At 46.6% G+C, this 19,264-nt stretch overlaps 1 protein-coding gene across 4 annotated transcripts in view; it reads left to right on the forward strand.

The window, feature by feature from the left end:
- Positions 1 to 19,264, forward strand: part of SIPA1L3 (signal induced proliferation associated 1 like 3) — a 129,431-nt gene that overhangs the window by 29,655 nt on the left and 80,512 nt on the right. The window contains exon 1 of one of the 4 annotated variants that reach the window (XM_044305308.1): positions 9,737 to 10,145. The exons of the other annotated variants lie outside the window; for them this stretch is intronic. The gene's annotated coding sequence lies outside the window, so the exon portion shown is untranslated. Of the gene's footprint in view, positions 1 to 9,736; positions 10,146 to 19,264 lie in introns of those variants that run through there. 4 annotated transcript variants of the gene reach the window in all.

The raw sequence follows: 19,264 nt of genomic DNA on the forward strand, positions 1-19,264 counted from the left end.
GAGTCTCTAGGAGCAGCAGGGGCGTTACCGTTACACCTAGAGGCTCTGCTCTCTCTGCAACTGCCGTGCCCTCTGCACTTTGACACGGTCTGGCGGTGTAAACCTGACCACAGCTGGCCCTTACTTCTCCTAAAGTCAATCAAAGCGGAAAGGCAGCATGGCAGTTGCAGAGACCGCTTGGTGCAACGGCAGTGCCCCCATTGCTTAACAGATGCCCTTTAAAGAGGAACCGTCTCCTCTCCTGACATGTCTGCTTTTATAAATACCCTGAAACAGCAATTCTGCAACATCTCCTATAACTGTTATGCAGTATCCTCTACTCTTCCTCCTAGAAATTTATGAAGAAAATTGACTGCTGTGTGTTACTATTCCCCTATGTCCAAGGGGCGTGTCCCTACAGTCTTTTACTGGCAGTACTGATTGGACAGTGTGAGACTCTGCAGGGGCACACCCCCAACTGATAACACCCAGTTGTCAATTTATTCATAAATTTCTTATAGTAATAACAGAGTAACGGCATAAAGTAGAGAGGAGATGCTTTTAAGTAGTCATTTTACGACTAATATAAATATTTACTGAAACAGACATGTCAGGAGAGGTGACAGGCCCCTTCTAAGGCACTGTAGTTTTAGAGCACTGACACTGCCCGGTAGGGTTGATCCTGCTGATTTAAAATTATACCTGATTGCCTGAATATTGGCTGCAGCGTTAAAAAAAATTAAAATAAAAAAAAATACTTATTTATGCAAAACAGTGCACCAAGGGGCGGAGCCTAGTCACTTGGTGCACCTTGGCGCCTTTGCTTTCCAGTGCTGGCCACGCGCCCCTGGCGGACTGAAGCCCTCATTTACATAAAGAGTGAAAGTCTTTTAGCTCGGGAATGCATTCAAGGCAGGTATCATTATTTTTAATCTGCACAATCAACCCTACCAGGCAGTGTGTCTTGGCTGGTAGGGTTGATCCTGCTGATAGGTGCTCTTCAACTGTATTTCTGTGGCAATGGATTATTTTTTTCTCCCGGAAAACGTAAATGGGGTATAAAATACAGAGTCCGTGGATTCTGTCAGGGATTGTGTGGAATCGGTGTCTGAATCCTAAGCATAACTTTTAGTACGTGGCAGTCACGTCCTCTCTTTATGTACAGAAACCATCAAGTGAAGCCGCCGTGTGATTTCTGTTGGTGCCATGAATGATGGCGTGCGCCAGACAAATGGAAGCAGCGTATTGATCACCGATGAGATGGTCCTTGTTAAGTGAGGAAGGGGTTGTACAAGGAGATGGATTCAAGGACTGCGCCCCGATCAATAATAATATGTATCACCTATCTATAGGATAAGTAAGAAACGTATGATCGCTGGGGGTCCGACTCCCACTTTGCGGTTCTCAAAAAAACGAACACCTTCCGTGTGCAATTTGCATTTTTGTCACTCCCGTTGCCGTCAGTACAAATCATTACAGTTGAGGTCGGTCAGGAACACACAACATTATAAATCTTTGTAATGCCATGGATCCATGTCATAGGAACAGCATTCAGGCGGGGGGATACCTCTGGCACACGGAACCAATTTCTCACACTAAATACGCTAGTGTGGCCTAAAGGGTGAGCCCACTGAAAGATAATCTTACATAAATACATATGCGATGAGCACGTTGGTGAACCACCCGTTATCCAGACTGAAAAGTCAGTAACGAGAGGTGCAGACGTTCTGTAGGACCCTTTCATTCTTATAATCAATGGTGGTCTAAGGTGTCAGATGCCACCAACGGGATATTAAACAAACAAAAAAGTATTTGTGGACAGCACTTCCAAGGATACAGCATAAGTGGGTGTGCCCCTCTGAGGGGCATGGCCCAACTTTCTCCTTCACTGTAAAGTCCAACAAACAAAGGGAGAGGCAACACCCCAGTATGAGGCAGATCAGTGATCTATTTCATCCATGTGCAACGTTTCGACAGAAAAACCTTAAAGGGGTTGTCCGAGTTATGAAAAAAATATAGCACTGTAAATCTGATGGGCAGAAATATATAACTAAGCTAAGCAAGTTTTAGGCAAAAAAATATATATTTCCTAATTTCCCTGGTTCTCTTCTGGCCCTTTATTTACCTGCAATAAAAACAATCTCTTGCCCTCCCCTTGCACTGCTAAGGGAGTGAATACAAGAACTGCCCTGAGTGACGTGTCTGCTTGCTGGGAGACTCAGCAGCATGTTGTATGTGTCGGACTACAAGTTCCAGCTGTACAATGACACTGCTGATACACACAGGATCTTCCCCCTACCTGTTCTTGTGCAATGCTCTGCAGAACTCCTCTCACCTCCTGTGCCCAACATTTGTCTCCTTACTGCCTGCAGCTACTCAGTAAAGCCTTCAGCCCGAAAGCCTTCAGCCCCGTCTGTGCAGCTGAAGGGGTTAATGGTTTTTCCTCAAGCATCCAGGGAGAGAGCAATAAGCAGCAGTCAGCAGTGCAGGGGCGCGTGGCCAGCACAGCGATGGTGTACAGACACAGATCTGCTCTCTCAGGCTTGTGCAGGAAACATCATCAGAGCAGGGAGAGAAGCCGACATCACAGGTCATGTGACCCTCGGTGAAATCTCAGAAAGGAGCAACTGGAGATAAAGTAAGTGAATTGTAAAGTCCTTACATTTGCCTAGTTAGAAACATATAAAGAACAAAGAAATTTCTCTGACAACCCCTTTAAAGGGTTTTCAGCTGAAATGGATTACATACGGAATAAATATATCACTGTCTGCATCGTTTTGGGGTGCCGCTGCTCCCTTTGTCTGCTGACCAATGGGATATTGTCGCTCATATCTTTCGATTTGATTTCCCCTTTAAAGTGTCCCTTTTAATTTCATTCCATTGCCAGGTAGAGATGCTTGGTGGTTCAGGGCCCTTGGCGGCCGTACTGTCATAGGATGAATGCACAATGGTCACCAGGTGCAGTACGGTTGACGCTGGAGCTGTACAGCCTGGTATCTGCAAGCATCTGATGGCAGATTGTTGGGAGAATGGAATCGGAGGGACACGTTATAGGAGTTCTCTGAGACTGGGAACACGTGGTCTGGGAGTCGATAGTGCCAAAGTTGAACAGAGTGAAAACAAAAAATCACTGTAAGCCGCTAGAAGTTTTGGCCATTGAGTCGATAAGGCGCAAGATGGCGGTGGTGATGTGGTTCACTCATGTCAACGTTTTTGGTACTCTTCCTGGATGCACTGGTTGAACAGTAAAGGAACCCGTTTAGCGCGTTGTGGGGCAGTCACTGCGCAGCCGCCATTGACGCCCATGATGGGGACCCTCTGCTTAGGGGGAAGTTAAGGCGGAACATACTGAGATATACGTCACATCAACTATAGATTGGGCTACAAATCGGCCAACCCATTACATTGTTAGATGTCCTTGAGGGGTCCCTGACATGTTACCCCCATGAGAGCCATCAATGAATACGCCTTGGACAGTGCCGCAGAACCTGGCAGGATCTCGGCATGTTCACACTGGGCATGCTCCTGGCACATATGCCAAATGGGTCCATAGATCCCAGTTGATCTGATAACTGCAAAAGAGCGTCCATTTGGCATCTGCCATGCAGCCTGGTGTCTCTTCTGCACAATTGCCAACTATTTGACCATTTTTTTTTTTTAACCCTATGCATACCACTGATCTTCACGGAGGCGAATGTATGTTTAATGCAATGTGAAATGATACGCACAGATGTGAAGTTTCTTTGCTGAGCATTTAATTCCCGATCTTCCAATAGGTCTTCTAGCTTCGATGGTTGCCCGTTGGCTAATTCGGGCATTGCATTTTTTCCGTAAGCCATATACTGTGTGCACGTTTCCTAGATTTCGTTGGCATTACAAACCAATTGAGCGTCGTCGTGTCATGGGTGATTACAGAACTTCGACCTGTTTAATTGCTGCTTTTTCTCATTGAGAAGCAAATGTGCGTCACTGGAGGAGACTGAGGTCTCATTGTGTAAGAAATCTCGATAGACACGGGAGAGCGCGTTCCTTTTGTTAAATCTCTTCTGTCGCTTTTTATTTTTTTACATTTTTGTTTTCTCCCCGCTGACGAGCTGGTTTCCATAAGAGGCAAAGGAAAATAGTCAGTTTTATTTCTTTAGGTGAAGGCGGTGTACACGAAGCCGTATTCTGTTTGGACTGCGCTCGGCTTTAGATGGTTTATGTAATCCACAGTTTGGATTAAAGGATTGTTGGTGAGATTGGGTAGCTGCTTGGAGGAGCGAGTATAAAACCGTTAGTGGAGGAGATTTTATATTCGGCTCCTAGAGGACAAGTTATCGGACACTTCTGCACCTCTATAGGGGTCTGTTGTGGAGTGTAACACCCCCCCCCCCCCCCCGGCCTCAACCTGTGTCCCATATGTCAGCCATATCCTCTCTCCTACGTAGGTGTATGCCAGCAGATTAATTTTTACATTTTGCATTCATTTGAACCCCCCCCCCCCCCTTGACTCCAGCGCCAGTGATGTTCTGTATGCCTGAACCAAGATGGCCCTCGCCAACAACCAGCCTTTCACCACAGAACCCCCCGGGGACATTTCAGCCTAAATTCCATTGGCAATAATGGAGTTCAACAATAAACTAATGGGTGAAAAATCCTCCTAGGAAGGAAGCGCGCAGGATCCTCATTACTAAGTCAGCGGAGCCTGCAGAATTTTTTTTTTTTTTGCTAATGTCGGAGGAAAGGTGGCTGTGCATGCTGGCGGTCCTCTAGTAGGGCCAGATCTACTGTAAACTGGTTCCAGAGGTCTCCAGAATGTCCACTCTCCCAAACGGAGTGTCCACGGTGGGCAGGGGCGGACTGGGAGCTTAAAGTGGTCCTGGAAAAAAATCCTAAAAGTGGCCCCATTTTGTAGTGGGGTCCAAATTGATGGAAGGTAGGGCAATTATTACCATATTGTGGCACATTATATCACCCCAACAGAGCCAAATACCACAGTCCATCACGAAGTACTGCCAGCAGCACAAAATACATCCCCAAAAACATCTACTGGCCGGCCGTGAGGAGGGCTCTGGCGTCCCCCTGGGCAATTTCCCTGTAAGGTCTATGGCCAATCTGCCCCTGACAGTGGGGTTGGGATAAGTTCACACTGGGTTTGCTGTATGCATCAGGATGACTACCATCGTGTGCATCTAACTTACTCATTTGCCTGATGGAGGGCGAAAGAGCATCCTGTTGGTCGTCTGTACATCAGTATGTTTTTTCCTGTCTGCTGCGCCATTCCATACAGAGGCATTACCTGTGTGTGTGTTTTTTAACATGGAAACCTATGTTCAACCTATGCCCCTTTCCCACCAAGCCATGCCCCTTCGTCAAATGAGGCACAGTGGATCATTCTTTTTGGTGCATTTGCTGCACAGATAGGTCTAAAACACCATGCGACTATACGTGCCAGAAATACGCCATATTTTCACGAAGGCAAAATAACATTAGTACACTTGACCTCAGCATTTTGCTTCACATTGCCTTGCTCAGGGTGAACTGTCGTGGCTGACTGTTTCTAGGTGGGAGCCAGCAGAATGTGTCAGACTGGATAGGATTGGCTTTGGGATCAGACACTAAAGTAAGATTGTATCCGTTGAAGTAGATTACATATAGATGTAGGGTTCACAACACGTTTTTGCCTGATGTTTAATATAAATGCAAAAAATGTGTTCTTTTTTTTTTTTTCTTTTTTTTTTTTCAATGGAACTCTATGGTGACAGATGCCACTGTATGACATCCGTTGAAGGTATCCCTTTAATGATCAGCAGCGGCCTCCTTGCAGCTTAACAGCACAGCGCCGTCCATTGTATAGTGGCCGTGCTTGGTTTAGCGGCTCAGCCCCATTCACTTGAATATGGACTGAGCTGTGCTGAGGTCATATGACCAATGAATGTGATGTCGCTAGCTTTGTCAGAGCACCACTACTCGCTGGGGCTGACGGGAGTCGGACTTCTGCCAATCAGATACTTGTGACCTGAGGATAGGTCATCAGTATTAAAGACTTGGAAAACTCCTTTAAAGGGGTTTTCCAATTTTTTTTTTAGTTTTTTTGTACTGATTACTTTTCGGCTGAGTGACGACACATTTGTTGGTCACATGGCCTAGGAGCAGCTCTGCCCCATTCAAGTGAATGAAGCTGAGCGGCAATACAAAGCACAGTCGCAATACAATGGTCGGCGCTGTGCTTGGTGAAGTGATACAAGGCTTCCTTCTCAAAATCGCTGATCGGCGGGCGTCCTGGGTGTCGGACCCCCACTGATCAGATACTGATGACCTATGCAGAGGATGGGTCATCAGTATAAAAATCAAGGAAAACCATTTTTAAGTGACTTACCAGCTCTATGCCCAACCATAAGCTGAAGCATTTGGAGCTCCAAAAAGTTTCCAAAAAAAGTAGGGCTTTGCATACTCTTGCCCAAAAATTTTGTGGCAATTTTATTCTACTCACTCCAGCATTGTAAAATTGGTATGAATATGGACGTGCTTAGCCTGTTGAGCTGGTTTAAAGGGGTTGTCTGGCCTAGAAGCCAACAACCCCAATTCACCCAACCTGTACCCCATTCCCTCACACCTGTTCCCTACCAGTCCACTTCTGGTCCCTGCAGACACAGGACCAAGCCACTTTCTGACCAGAAGAGGGTGGCAATGGTGCAGCGGCAGGGCCGCAGGCAGATGAGTCAGATTTTTTTTTTATGTTCTGGGACACCGTTCTGGACATTAAGGGTAAGGCCTCATGCACACGGCTGTTGTTTAGGGCCGCATCCGAGCCGCCGTTTTGGCGGCTCTGATGCGGACCCATTAATTTCAATGGAGCCACAAAAGATGCGGACATCACTCCGTGTGCTGCCTGCATCCTTCGTTCCGTTCCGAAAATTGCGGAAGGCAACACGGGCGCCATCCGTTTTTTTGCAGGCCGCAAAAAACGGCACGGTCGTGTGTATGTAGACTAACTCTGAAATAGCTGAGTAAGGGCAGGGTTAGGCCAGGACTAAAGTGGCTTCATGGTCCGAGGTCAGAGGCTGGTCACACGCACCACTTAATAGAAGTGAATGGAAAAAACAAGATGTATGTCTGCGTCCTTCCCCATCACCTCTATTAGAATTTGTCGGAAATTGCACCATTCATCAAAATCCAACTTATTTTCTTCTCTGTTAACAAAGCTCCTGCTTCAGGAAACAAGTCTTTGGCTTGCAAAAATAAAATAAAAATTCTATCTATTTCTCCACGCAGGCTGCAACTTTTTTGCACTTCCATTTTTTTTTCTCTGTTTGCTGAAGACTACAGTCATTTTCACTGCAAGAAAAGGGTTTGTCAAACAGTCAATTATTTGACACCGATCCACTTCCTTCCCCCACAAATCCCTCACAATGAAGCTTTGTCTTGACGTTCCCGACGCTGGGCTTTCCAAGAAGGGCCTCAAATAACATGGATAGGTATGAAAGGACTGGGACGTTTTTATGACCAGCACCAGTTTCCCCCGTCCTTTTCCAGTGAATATCACGGTGACAGGGTATCATATGCTACATTAATAGCCCTTTGTCCCCTAATCCCCGTCTCTCTCTTTCAAGGCAGTATTTCAAAGCGCTTGTTTTTATTGCACAGAGGCGCACAGCGCTCCCTCCCTCCGGCAGCTGCGCATGAACTGACTTCTACAGTAAACTGCTCTATGTGTCTGTACACTGCAGACTGTCTAGAAAGGTGCCCGCCACCCAGCTAGAAGCCATCATTGTGATTATGGTCCTATCCTTATGGGGAGACCTCGTGGATTTACTCCAGGGGCTCCCATGGCGGAGAGTGGAGATTGCCGTCAAATCTGGACACTGTAGACATTTCCTGCCTACTTATAGCTTTGCAAAAATCTGATTAATAAGGCAGGCTGGGATGGAGTGGCAGGTTGTGGCAGTAGCAAAACTGCTTTTCCTCGTCTGCCAGGACAGTGCCAGTCTGGTTTGGAACTCATTAAAGGGGTTGCGACACGAACAGGATAGGTGATAAATGTGTGATTGCTTGGGGGTCCAACCTCTGGGGCACCTATCGATCACAGCTTCGAGCCCCCCAAGAGTCATGCGTGACGACCACTCTGTTCAATTCTGTGGGACTGCCAGAGGTAGCCTAGCACTGTACTCCAATCAGTGGGGGTCCCATAGGTTTGACCCCCCCAGCATTTTTACATTTATCACCTATCCCATAGGTAGGGAGTCATCCTAGCCCAGACAGACCCACTCATTTTGGTGCATGCGTAGCTAGTTTTCCACATCATTGGTGGCCTTCAGGTCTTGGGTCTTAATCCAATACATGGCTTAAAGGGGTTATCCCATAACTAATCATACAGTACATAACCTCTTTGTAACAAAGCTAGAACCAGCCCTGTACCTCACATGGATCCAGAGATCTCCTGATTCATTGCTCTGCTAGAATTATATCAAGCTCAGGAGGCGTGTCCATGCTCTCCCTCATCACGGCTCAGGAGGCGTGTCCAGGCTCTCCCTCATCACGGCTCAGGAGGCGTGTCCATGCTCTCCCCCATCACAGGCTCAGGAGGCGTGTCCATGCTCTCCCCCATCACAGGCTCAGGAGGCGTGTCCATGCTCTCCCCCATCACAGGCTCAGGAGGCGTGTCCATGCTCTCCCCCATCACAGGCTCAGGAGGCGTGTCCATGCTCTCCCCCATCACAGGCTCAGGAGGCGTGTCCATGCTCTCCCCCATCACAGGCTCAGGAGGCGTGTCCATGCTCTCCCCCATCACAGGCTCAGGAGGCGTGTCCATGCTCTCCCCCATCACAGGCTCAGGAGGCGTGTCCATGCTCTCCCCCATCACAGGCTCAGGAGGCGTGTCCATGCTCTCCCCCATCACAGGCTCAGGAGGCGTGTCCATGCTCTCCCCCATCACAGGCTCAGGAGGCGTGTCCATGCTCTCCCCCATCACAGGCTCAGGAGGCGTGTCCATGCTCTCCCCCATCACAGGCTCAGGAGGCGTGTCCATGCTCTCCCCCATCACAGGCTCAGGAGGCGTGTCCATGCTCTCCCCCATCACAGGCTCAGGAGGCGTGTCCATGCTCTCCCCCATCACAGGCTCAGGAGGCGTGTCCATGCTCGAAACTGAGCATGTGTGACCATCAGTGAGCCGGACAAAGAAATAAGAAAAAACAAACTGCAGCTGGCGCTATACAGATACATTTTATTGCATAACTCTGTGGGTATACTACATTTTTAATTGCATGCAATTACAAACGTATTCAGATCCAGGTGCTGGTTTGGAAACTAGAATATTTTTTGTGGGACAACCCCTTTAAGAGATGCAGACCGTGTCTTCATATACAGTCCAGATATAGTCATCTCCTTTCTGCATAATGGGCTCTGAAAACATGGAGTCTGTTCAGGAGCAGACGCAGCCTTCAGCAGAGAGCTCCGCTCCCTGGTCCATGTGTGTAGACCGGTAGCATTCCTGACTACACATGACCACACTATGGAGGCCTTGTTCTCCCTGCATTCAGCAGGATGTACGTCGGGGTGTGTGAGTCAGTCTGCACCTCCACCCTCTGCAGCTCGGCCACCCTTTCAATGCTAGCTGTTTCCAAGGCGGACGGCTGACGTAGCCAGGGTGCACAAAGCCGACGTGGTGACTTACTGCCAAAACCCGGGATCATCTTCTGACACGAGAGCTCTCGTAGACTGCAGAAGACATGGGGAGCTTCGGAAATCTCTTATGTCTGACTCCTCCTAGCCGGACGGACATCTCCAGGGCAGATATGCCTTTCAGATGTCTGGTAATACTGGGTTAAAAATCTAATGGTTGGTGGTTAAATTTTTTTTTTTTTTTTTTTTTTAGCAAGAGAATGACTTGATGGTTTACTTTTCTAGTGAATATTTCAGTTTTTTTTGCAAGTATTTGACCTGTTGCATGTGACTCGGGGCAGATGTAGATACCCCAGCCGGGGTTCTACCATACGGCAGACAGATATTATCGGACTGATCCCAGCCACAACATACCGCAGAATTCCTGTCTCAGCTCTTCCGTAGCGTGGAGTCAGTCTTCGCTCGCTCCTTGGCCGTCAGACAAGAATACCACAAGCGGCGCTCTTTCCACCTGCATGGAAATGAACGTGCGGAATGTATCTGTGGCCCCAAGAATATTTAAGGTATTTGAGTGTTTTTATTAAATCTCTGCCTTTAGGGACATGTTGCAAAACTCTGTGCCTCGAGAGTTATCGGCGTTGCTTACGAATAAAAGAGATCTTGTAAAGAATGTGGCATTTATATAGGTAGATGGGCAACGGGCTGATCCTCCAGAACCTGTCGGTAGCCATAGGCGGAGCAGTTTGTTGGCCGATCCAACCGGTAGCGATTAGTATAAGAAACTGATAGTCATAGACAGGGGTGCGCCACCAATGAGGCCAGGTGAGGTGATCGCCTCAGGCAGCAGGAAGGCGAGGTGAACTAAAGTTTGTATGTAGGCTGTGGCAACGTAGCAAAGGACCGAATACTGCGATATTAAAAAGTCAGAATAGGTGGGAACTGGAGTGGGGGGGGGGGGGGTCATCAGTGTTTTGAGTAATTTAAAGTCGAGCTGCAATTTTTTTTAAGGATAAGGCAAAAATGCCGCATCAAACGATGCATCAAATTGTGGCAAAAATTCACCCTTTGTCGAACGTCATTGCAAAAATTGCTGCATGCTGTGATTTAATATTCCTCTTCCCGACGATCGATGTTTACAGGTGGCCTTCATCTTTGTGCCATGGAATAGGCAAAAGTTTCCAAAAGCAGATTTTTACCAGAGACCCGCTTTCTAAAGGCTCATTCCCCTCAGTATTTGTGCAGAAATGACATAATGTTCCTCTCCCCGGTGGTTTTGTAGTCTGTACTTTTATAATCATTTCGCCCTTGCGGTAATAGAAATCCATCCTGCATGCCCTGATTTCCCAGTGAGCCTGTGGTGAGCTTGTGTTTGTACTCTGCAGCCAATCACAGGAGGAAGAGCTGCAAAGAAAGGGGGGCGGAGCAGCAGCCTCGACCAATGATAAGACAGGAGGCGTGTCTCAGACTACCTTAGACTCCCTGTAATCACTGTAGCTAAACTGTAGTCACAGATCGCAGCTCTGCCCTAATGGAGCTGAGGAAAATACGTAGCAGCTAATCAACCCCTGTAGTTACTGACACTTTTTTTTTTTTTTTTTTGAGGTGCTAATTAGACTGACTCTTTAGACGGGGTTGTCAAAGATTAATTTATTCAAGCAAATGGGTTGAACTGCAGTACCAGACACATCCAGTGGACAGAAGTGGCGCTGTCCTTTGTTAGATTTGATTCACATCTGCGTTAAACAGATCCAGCAGGCTGTGCCGGCCGGGGACAGCCTGCCAGATCCGTCACAACTGGGCGCTGCCATGCAAATGGGGATCGGCGGAGATCCGGCCAAACCTGGCAAATATTCAGAGGAGCGGTCGGACAAATACCACTGTTCCTTAGTTGTTTTTTTTTATGGCTGCCATTAAAGTTTCCGCTGTAGTGGTCCTCCAACTTTTTTAAGGTCTTTAAATGGCAAATGGGAAACATTTATATAGTTACGGAACTTGTCATGCCCCCATATAAATGCATAGCTAGGCATCATTACCATTCTGAGCTCTGGGAAAGCTGGGTATTTACCCCTGTGGGAGGGACCACATTGGGGATTTAAAGGTTCCCCCTTTTAGTTCCCTGAGCTGTGGTTTCTTTTCTAGGGTTAAAGGGAACCTGTCACCGGGATTTTGTGTATAGAGCTGAGGACATGGGCTGCTAGATGGCCGCTAGCACATCCGCAATACCCAGTCCCCATAGCTCTGTGTGCTTTTATTGTGTCAAAAAAACGATTTGATACATATGAAAATTAACCTGAGATGAGTCCTGTCCCTGACTCATCTCACGTACAGGACTCATCTCAGGTTAATTTGCATATATGTCAAATCGTTTTTTTGACACAATAAAAGCACACAGAGCTATGGGGACTGGGTATTGCGGATGTACTAGCGGCCATCTAGCAACACATGTCCTCAGCTCTATACACAAAATCCCGGTGACAGGTTCCCTTTAAAGGGGTTGTCTCACTTCAGCAAATGGCATTTATCATGTAGAGATGGCGAATGCAAGGCACTTACTCATTTATTCTCCATATTGCCTCCTTTGCTGGCTGGATCCGTTTTTCCATCACATTACACACTGCTCGTTTCTAGGGGTTACGACCACCCTGCAATCCAACGGCTGTTGTCCTGCTTGCACACTTTTTAGGAAAAAGTGTCGACCTCTCTGATGACCGGTACCGCGGAAGTGCGCATAGTCTGGTGCGCTTTTTTTTTTTTTTTTTTTTTTCTATAGTGTGCAAGCACGACCACCACTGATGGATTTGCAGGGTGGTCGTAACCATAGAAACAAGTCATGTATAATGTGATGGGGAAAATGAATCCAGCCACCAATGGAGGCAATATGGACATTCACAATACATTAGTAAGTGCCTTGTAGTAACTTATTCTACATAATAAATGGAACTTTCTGAAGTGAGACAACCCCTTTAAGGATCTCCTGTAGCCTTGGCGGTGGCGGCAGGTGAGCCAGATTTAGCGAGGTGACCTTGGGACAGGAAGTGGCTGGCTCACAGGTGCTGGGAGGAGTCGGGAGCACTGTGTGTGTGTGTATTTTTCTAACCTTCCTCTCACCTCCTACGGGCGACTGTTTACACTCCGAGCACCCGGATAGAAAAGCTGATATTTTGGTGTGCGCCGCCCCGCACCCGCACACAAGTTCAGCTGGTTTTTCCTCTTCTTTCCTCCCTGTGTTTAGTGTGTAATCAGAAACTAGCAATACATGGATGGCGTTAACCCTTCCTGTACCTGTAGTTTTAGGGTTACCTTGAAGCTATGGGGGGAGATTAACCCCTTCAGCACCACTTATTACTTGCCGCACTCTAAGTGAATTGTGGCATAGCCGGGACCTGCACTTTCACGCTGATTTTTTTTATGCCGCCATACCAGTCGGTCCTGTGCCTCTCAAGGGTTAACCACCCCAAAGACATGAAATCTGTGCGTTCTGGCAGGTTTAACTCTTCTTGTTCTGATAATTCAACAATTAGGAGTTTCACCCTAGTTTACAATATGAGTACTTGATCCCCATTCTGTCAACCAGATCTAAAATTGTATTTGGCAACTTTTCCTGTATCTGTTTCTGGGAAAGTAGAGTAGATAATAATAATAATAATACGGTCAACCTTAAAGGGGTATTCCGGTTAGAACACGTTAATCCCTATACACAGCATAAGGGGATAACTATCAGATCGATGGGGGTCCTATCGCAGGAACAGAACCCTGTACCCTGTGGAGTCCCCTTAAATAGACGGAGCTGAGTGCTGTATTCTGCTTTTCCATAGAATTGAACGGAGTGGCGGTGCACTTTCCCAACCATCCAATCCACAGGGTACGGAGCCCCCGTTTTCGTGATCAGTGGTAGGAACCCCACCGATCTAATAGTTATCACCTATGCTGTGGATACCCCTTTAGGGCTACATAACCGAGCCATCCGTTTTCAACCTGCCAACAAAGGCCCAGCTCTCTTGAATTTTTTCGCCCGATCCTTTTGTTCTTCCAGGGGATATTCCACCGCCAGAAGTTCTGCAGCAGCTTTCTCCTCTCTCCCCGTTAAAAACACAAACAAGCCTGGCCAAACTGAATGTATATGGGAGAGTCCGGATAGATGGGGGTCGTCCGAGCAAGTTTTCTATTAATGTATGGGCACATTTACAGTTCCCACCCAGCTTTCCCAGGTTCTGAATAGCGGGTGTACCTAGTCACAATAAGAGACTGGAGAAGAGAATGTCATCTTGCTAGGAGCCAATGAAATCTTATTTGACTATCAGGGCTCATGCACACGACCGTGCAGTTTTTTTTTGCGGTCCGCAAATTGCGGATCTGCAAAAAACAGATGCCGTCTGTGTGCCTTCTGCAATTTGCGGAACGGAACAGGAGGCCTATTATAGAAATGCCTATTCTTCTCCGCAGAACAGACAAGAATAGGACATGCCTCATAACTTTTGCGGGCCCACGGAACGGAGCAACGGATGCGGACAGCACACAGAGTGCGGACCCATTGAAATGATAGGTTCCGTATACGGAATCAAAATACGGGCCGTATACAGAACGCAAAAAACGTTCGTGTGCATGAGCCCTTAGTCTTGGGGTCTGTATTATATTCATGAGGAGCCGGCTCCTGGGCCATCGATAAGGCCACTTTCACATTAACGTCATAGGATCTCAATGGCAGAAGAAAACACTTCAGTTTTGTCCCCATTCATTGTCAATGGGAACAAAACGGAATGCACCAAAATGCATTCCGTTGCATTCCCATCGCGAACAAAATAACGCTGCAAGTAGCGTTTTTCTGTCCGCGATGTGGTGTGGAGCAAGACGGATCCGTCCTGGCACACAATGTAAGTCTATGGGGACCGATCCGTTTTCTCTGACACAATAGAAAACGGATCCGTCCCCCATTGACTTTTAGTGGTGTTCATGACTGATCCGTCATGGCTATAGAAGACATAATACAACCGGATCAGTTCATGACGGATGCTTGCGGTTGTATTATTGTAACGGAAGCGTTTTTGCAGATCCATGACGGATCCGCAAAAAAACGCTAATGTGAAAGTAGCCTTAGTCTGTAATCACAATAATAATAGCTCAGCCCGTAGAATTATAAATTTATGCATCACTTTAATCCTTGGCCTGCTCCTCCTTTCTCTAGTTTTTAGACTGGTGCCAGCTGACTTGTACCTCTTAAATGGACGGGGGGCAACCCCTGTATGAATGCCCTATTAGAAATCCCCGCCCTTCACCCCTCTCTAAGGCCTCTTGTACACCACCATATTTTTAATCCACATGCCATCCAATAGCACACTGACCCATTCATTTCTATGGGCCGGGCACACATCCGTATTTTTTGCGATCCGTGTGGCCATTTAGCAAATGATGGCACGTGTCCTCTAGTAGTACATTTTGCGGGTGAGCATAGTCCTTTCTATTGATGGGAGTGAGAAAAATGCAGAATGCATATGGAAGATAATCATATTTTGTGGGTCCACATTTTGCGGACCAAAATACGGACACGGCCGTGTGCATTTTTTTACGCATGAAGATGCTCATAGGATTTTTCTAGTCTTAAAGGGATATTCCAGCCATTAACATTCGTGGGACGGATAATAAATATTAGAGTGGTGAGAGTCGGACCAGTGGGACCACCGCTATTAGGAGTGTCCTAAGCCACCCACTCCCTTGGAGTTAGACATCTTCCCTGCATGTGAATTCAGCCGGAGAATGACCGTTCAGCTGGAACAATTGATTGGTTGCCATGCAACCAGATGCCTAGAAACCAGTCTGTCCTAAATTACTCATATCCTTACTTCATGTCCATATTGCAAATTGCAGAGAAGGGGTTAAAAAAATAGTTTTTTCTCTTTTAATCAGATATTTTTGGTGAAGAACCCTTATTTTTACATTGGGCCCCGGTCTCCTGTCATTATGGGGAGATGTTTGACATTTGCTTTTCTCTGAACGTTTTAGCGGTGGCGTTCTAGTGTTACAGCGCTGCATTTCCTCCCGTTATACAGTATCGGATGGCTTAACCCATCGTGTGCTTGATAAGTGGTCCGTGACTGATCTTTGTGCGGGGGTATATGGGTAGGACAGGCATGAAATTCTTGTAAGTGGACTGGTGCATTGTACAGGTGGGGTTAAATGTCAGAGTTTCGCCAAGCCCCATTTTCCGTACTGCGGCCAGCCGTAAAATAATAAAGGACGCTGCTCTAGGTGCCAGCAGGATATTTGAAGAGGACCTTTCACGTTTCGGTTTACTTAAGAAATACTTTCCTAACGAGAACTAGGCAGAGTTTCCAATGTATGTTGTTGGCCAAGGGAGCGCCACATGTATTTTACAGCTTGTGGCCGCGATTAAAGGGTTAATTGATCTGTACTGAACCTGCATTTATATATAGGGAAGGGTAGGAGAGCTAGCGCGTTTCAATGGAATGACAGTATGGTGCCCTGCTTCTTCAATGTGGATTCTGATGGATTTTGTGCTTTTACTTCCTGATGCCAAAAAAAAGGGTCCCAGCTATTCCCCGCTATCGCCCTCTCCACCTTGAGGTTATGTTCACATTTGATGGATGTGCACCCAATTTTCCGCCACGGAATTACGAGCAGAAAAATCTGCACGTTACAGGAAAAGCAAAGTGGGTGACGTGTTACAAAAACTCATCCACGTGCTATAGAAGAAAATCGTCGTCCGAAACTGACCCGTGGTGTGGATTTTAAATCCTCCAGCATTTTAAGTGTATGCTGTGGGTTTCACTTTTTGAAGCGCACAGGCTGAAATCCGTGTCAGATCTGCGTCAAATCCGCAGGTAACACGTGAAGACGTCGTCGTGGATTGGTTTTGGATTTTGCTAAATTGTGGCAAGATGAGGAGAAAATCCGTAATCTGTTCCCTTAGGGCTCATTTTGAGTACACTATTTATGTCCAGATGCTCTCTGAGTGTAGATGCATATGCACCCCCTTAAAGGCTATGTACACCTTTTGGAGTCCATTTTTTTTTTTTTTTTTTTTTGATTTGCATTTAACCTTTTTTTTTTGCTAGAAATCATATTTTTAATTGGCCTTTATTAAAAGTATTGAGCAGTTAGTCAGAAAGGGTTAACTATTTGTCCAGCTGTGTGATTTGTACTTTCACTTTAACCCTTCTCTCTAAACTACTCCAGAGGTCATAAACACTTATTTAAAGGGGTTGTCTCATCATGGAAAATGGCGGCATGTGTCGCTAGGATATGCCCCCATTGTCCATGATGAGACAACCCCTTTAAGCCACATTCTTATCAGTAAGATGAGGATTGAGCTTTAATAAGTGATTGTAATGTGAGAGCAGAGACGAGGAGCCTGTCAGCTCCCCAGATGACAGAAAAGACAAAGTCCACATGAAGCTACTAGAGCATGTCTGCTCTGTACAGAAAAAAGGATTCAATTTTGTTAATAAAGACCAATTGAGAAAATGAATTTTAGCTCAAAATAAGTATAATTCAATAATAAAAAAAAGAAATTGCCCCCAAAGGTTTACATAGCCTTTAATCTCCCTCACTGTATAATGAAACTGTGCAGCTCTCCAATATGCTGTGTGTCCTAATTCTCTAAAGGGGTTTCTAAGAGATTTTAACTGATGACGTATCCTTTGGATAGGTCGTCAGTATCTGATCGGTGGGGGTCAGACACTCGGGATGCCTGCCGATCAGCTGTTTGAGAAGGCACCAGTGCTCGCAGTAGATCTGCGGCCTTCTCGCAGCTTTCCCTAGGCCAGCGACATCCCGTTCGTCAGTCACATGGCCTAGGCCAGTGATGGCTAACCTTGGCACTCCAGCTGTGGTGAAACTACGACTCCCAGCATGCTCCATTTATTTCTATAGAGTTCTGAGAGCAACCAAGCAAGGGGGGCATCTTGGGAGTTGTAGTTTTACCACAGCTGGAGTGCCAAGGTTAGCCATCACTGGCCTAGGTGCTGCTCAGCACTATTGAAGTGAATGGGGCTGAGCTGCGATACCAAGTACAGCCACTATACAATGTACGACAATGTGCTTGGTAAAGTGTAAGAAGGCCCCGATGCTCACAGGAGCGCCGCAGCCTTTTTTTTAAACAGCTAGCTGTTCAGCGCTGGTCCCGGGTGTCAGACCCCCACCGATCAGATACTGATGACCTATCATCGGTTAAATAATTTCAGAAAACCCCTTTAATATTCTTAAAGTATAACCTTGCTGTCAATGAAAACTACTGTTTTATGCATTGGGTTTTTCTAGTATCTGGTCCCTTTTTAAGTAGGCAAGGAAAGAATCATACCCACCTGTTCTGGTCCAGCACCCCAGCTCTATTCAGCGTTATTCTGGCCCCCACCTTGGTATATGTGCTACTTTGGGACACGTCACTGTTGAGGCCAGTCATTGGCTGCAGAAGCACATACACCACCCAGAGGCTGGAAGATCGCCGGAAGGAGCCAGGATGCCAGCCTGGCGGGAAGCAGGTGAGCATGATTCTTTCCTTAGGTACCATACACTAGAGGGCTTCCTTAAAATCGACTACATCCTCTGGACAGGTCATCAGAATCTGGTCCACACCCGGGACCCCCGCTGATTAGCTCTTTGAGAAAGCCCCGGAGATCCTGTGAGCGTGGCGGCTTTCTCAAAGCTTACATTAGGCCAGTGACATCACGGACTTCGGTCACGTGGCCTAGATGCAGCATAGCCCCAATTAAGTGAATGGTAATGAGCTGCGATACCAAGCACAGCCTCTATACAATGATTGGCGCTGTGCTTGCCCGTGGTGCTCACAGGACCGCCACAGCCTCTTCATTCTGCTGATCGTCAGGTATCGGACCCCCACCAATCACATGGTGATAACCTGTCCTGAGGATAGTTCATCGGTAGAGCTACATCCAAAGCCGCTTTGCTAAAAAAAAAATTGTTATAGTACTGTACGGAGATTCGTCTCCGTACAGTATTAGAATGTATGGGTGCTAATGAGCCCAAGTAAGTTACTCACAAAGTCGCGCTTTGATTATTACAGTGAAAACCACTTCAAAACTTGGAGCCGAATGTGGCTTCAGTTCTGAGTGGCACATTTCACTGTAATAATCGGTTACCAAAGTTATTCATCAAAGTCTTGCGCGACTTTGTGAATAATGGACTTCGCCTCATCGGAGGCAGTACATTCTGATGCTGTATGGAGAAGGGTCTCCGTACAGCATTATAACAAATTTTTTTGCCAAGCGACTTCGGATGTAGCGTCGGAAGTACACATTTGGAAATCCCCTTTAATAAAATCTAAAAACCTCTAGTCCTGGCAATGTGTGGGATTTTTAAAAAAAAATATATCTTTTTGCTTTTACATTTAAAGATTCTGAGTGCAGAGTATAATGGAGCCATTAATATTGTGCAGAGATTGTGCCTGGTGGCAGGTGGTGAAGGGCTCCATGAAGCGGGCACGCTGCCCAAGCGCTTATCCGAAATATATAAAATATTAGACACATTTTTGCGTTGTGTTTAATTACAAGCCTCACTTTACTTACTCAATGGCCTCTGTCCTGTTACATTAGCATCTGCTGCTTCCCATATTCGAGGAAGCCATAACCCACTGAGACCATTTATCACTGCGTGATAGAGCTCTTAGAACAGGCAGAGGTTTCGGCGATCGATCCCTCGTCTCTTCCCT

Source organism: Bufo gargarizans, chromosome 9 (assembly GCF_014858855.1).
Source record: "Bufo gargarizans isolate SCDJY-AF-19 chromosome 9, ASM1485885v1, whole genome shotgun sequence".
NCBI lineage: Eukaryota > Metazoa > Chordata > Amphibia > Anura > Bufonidae > Bufo > Bufo gargarizans.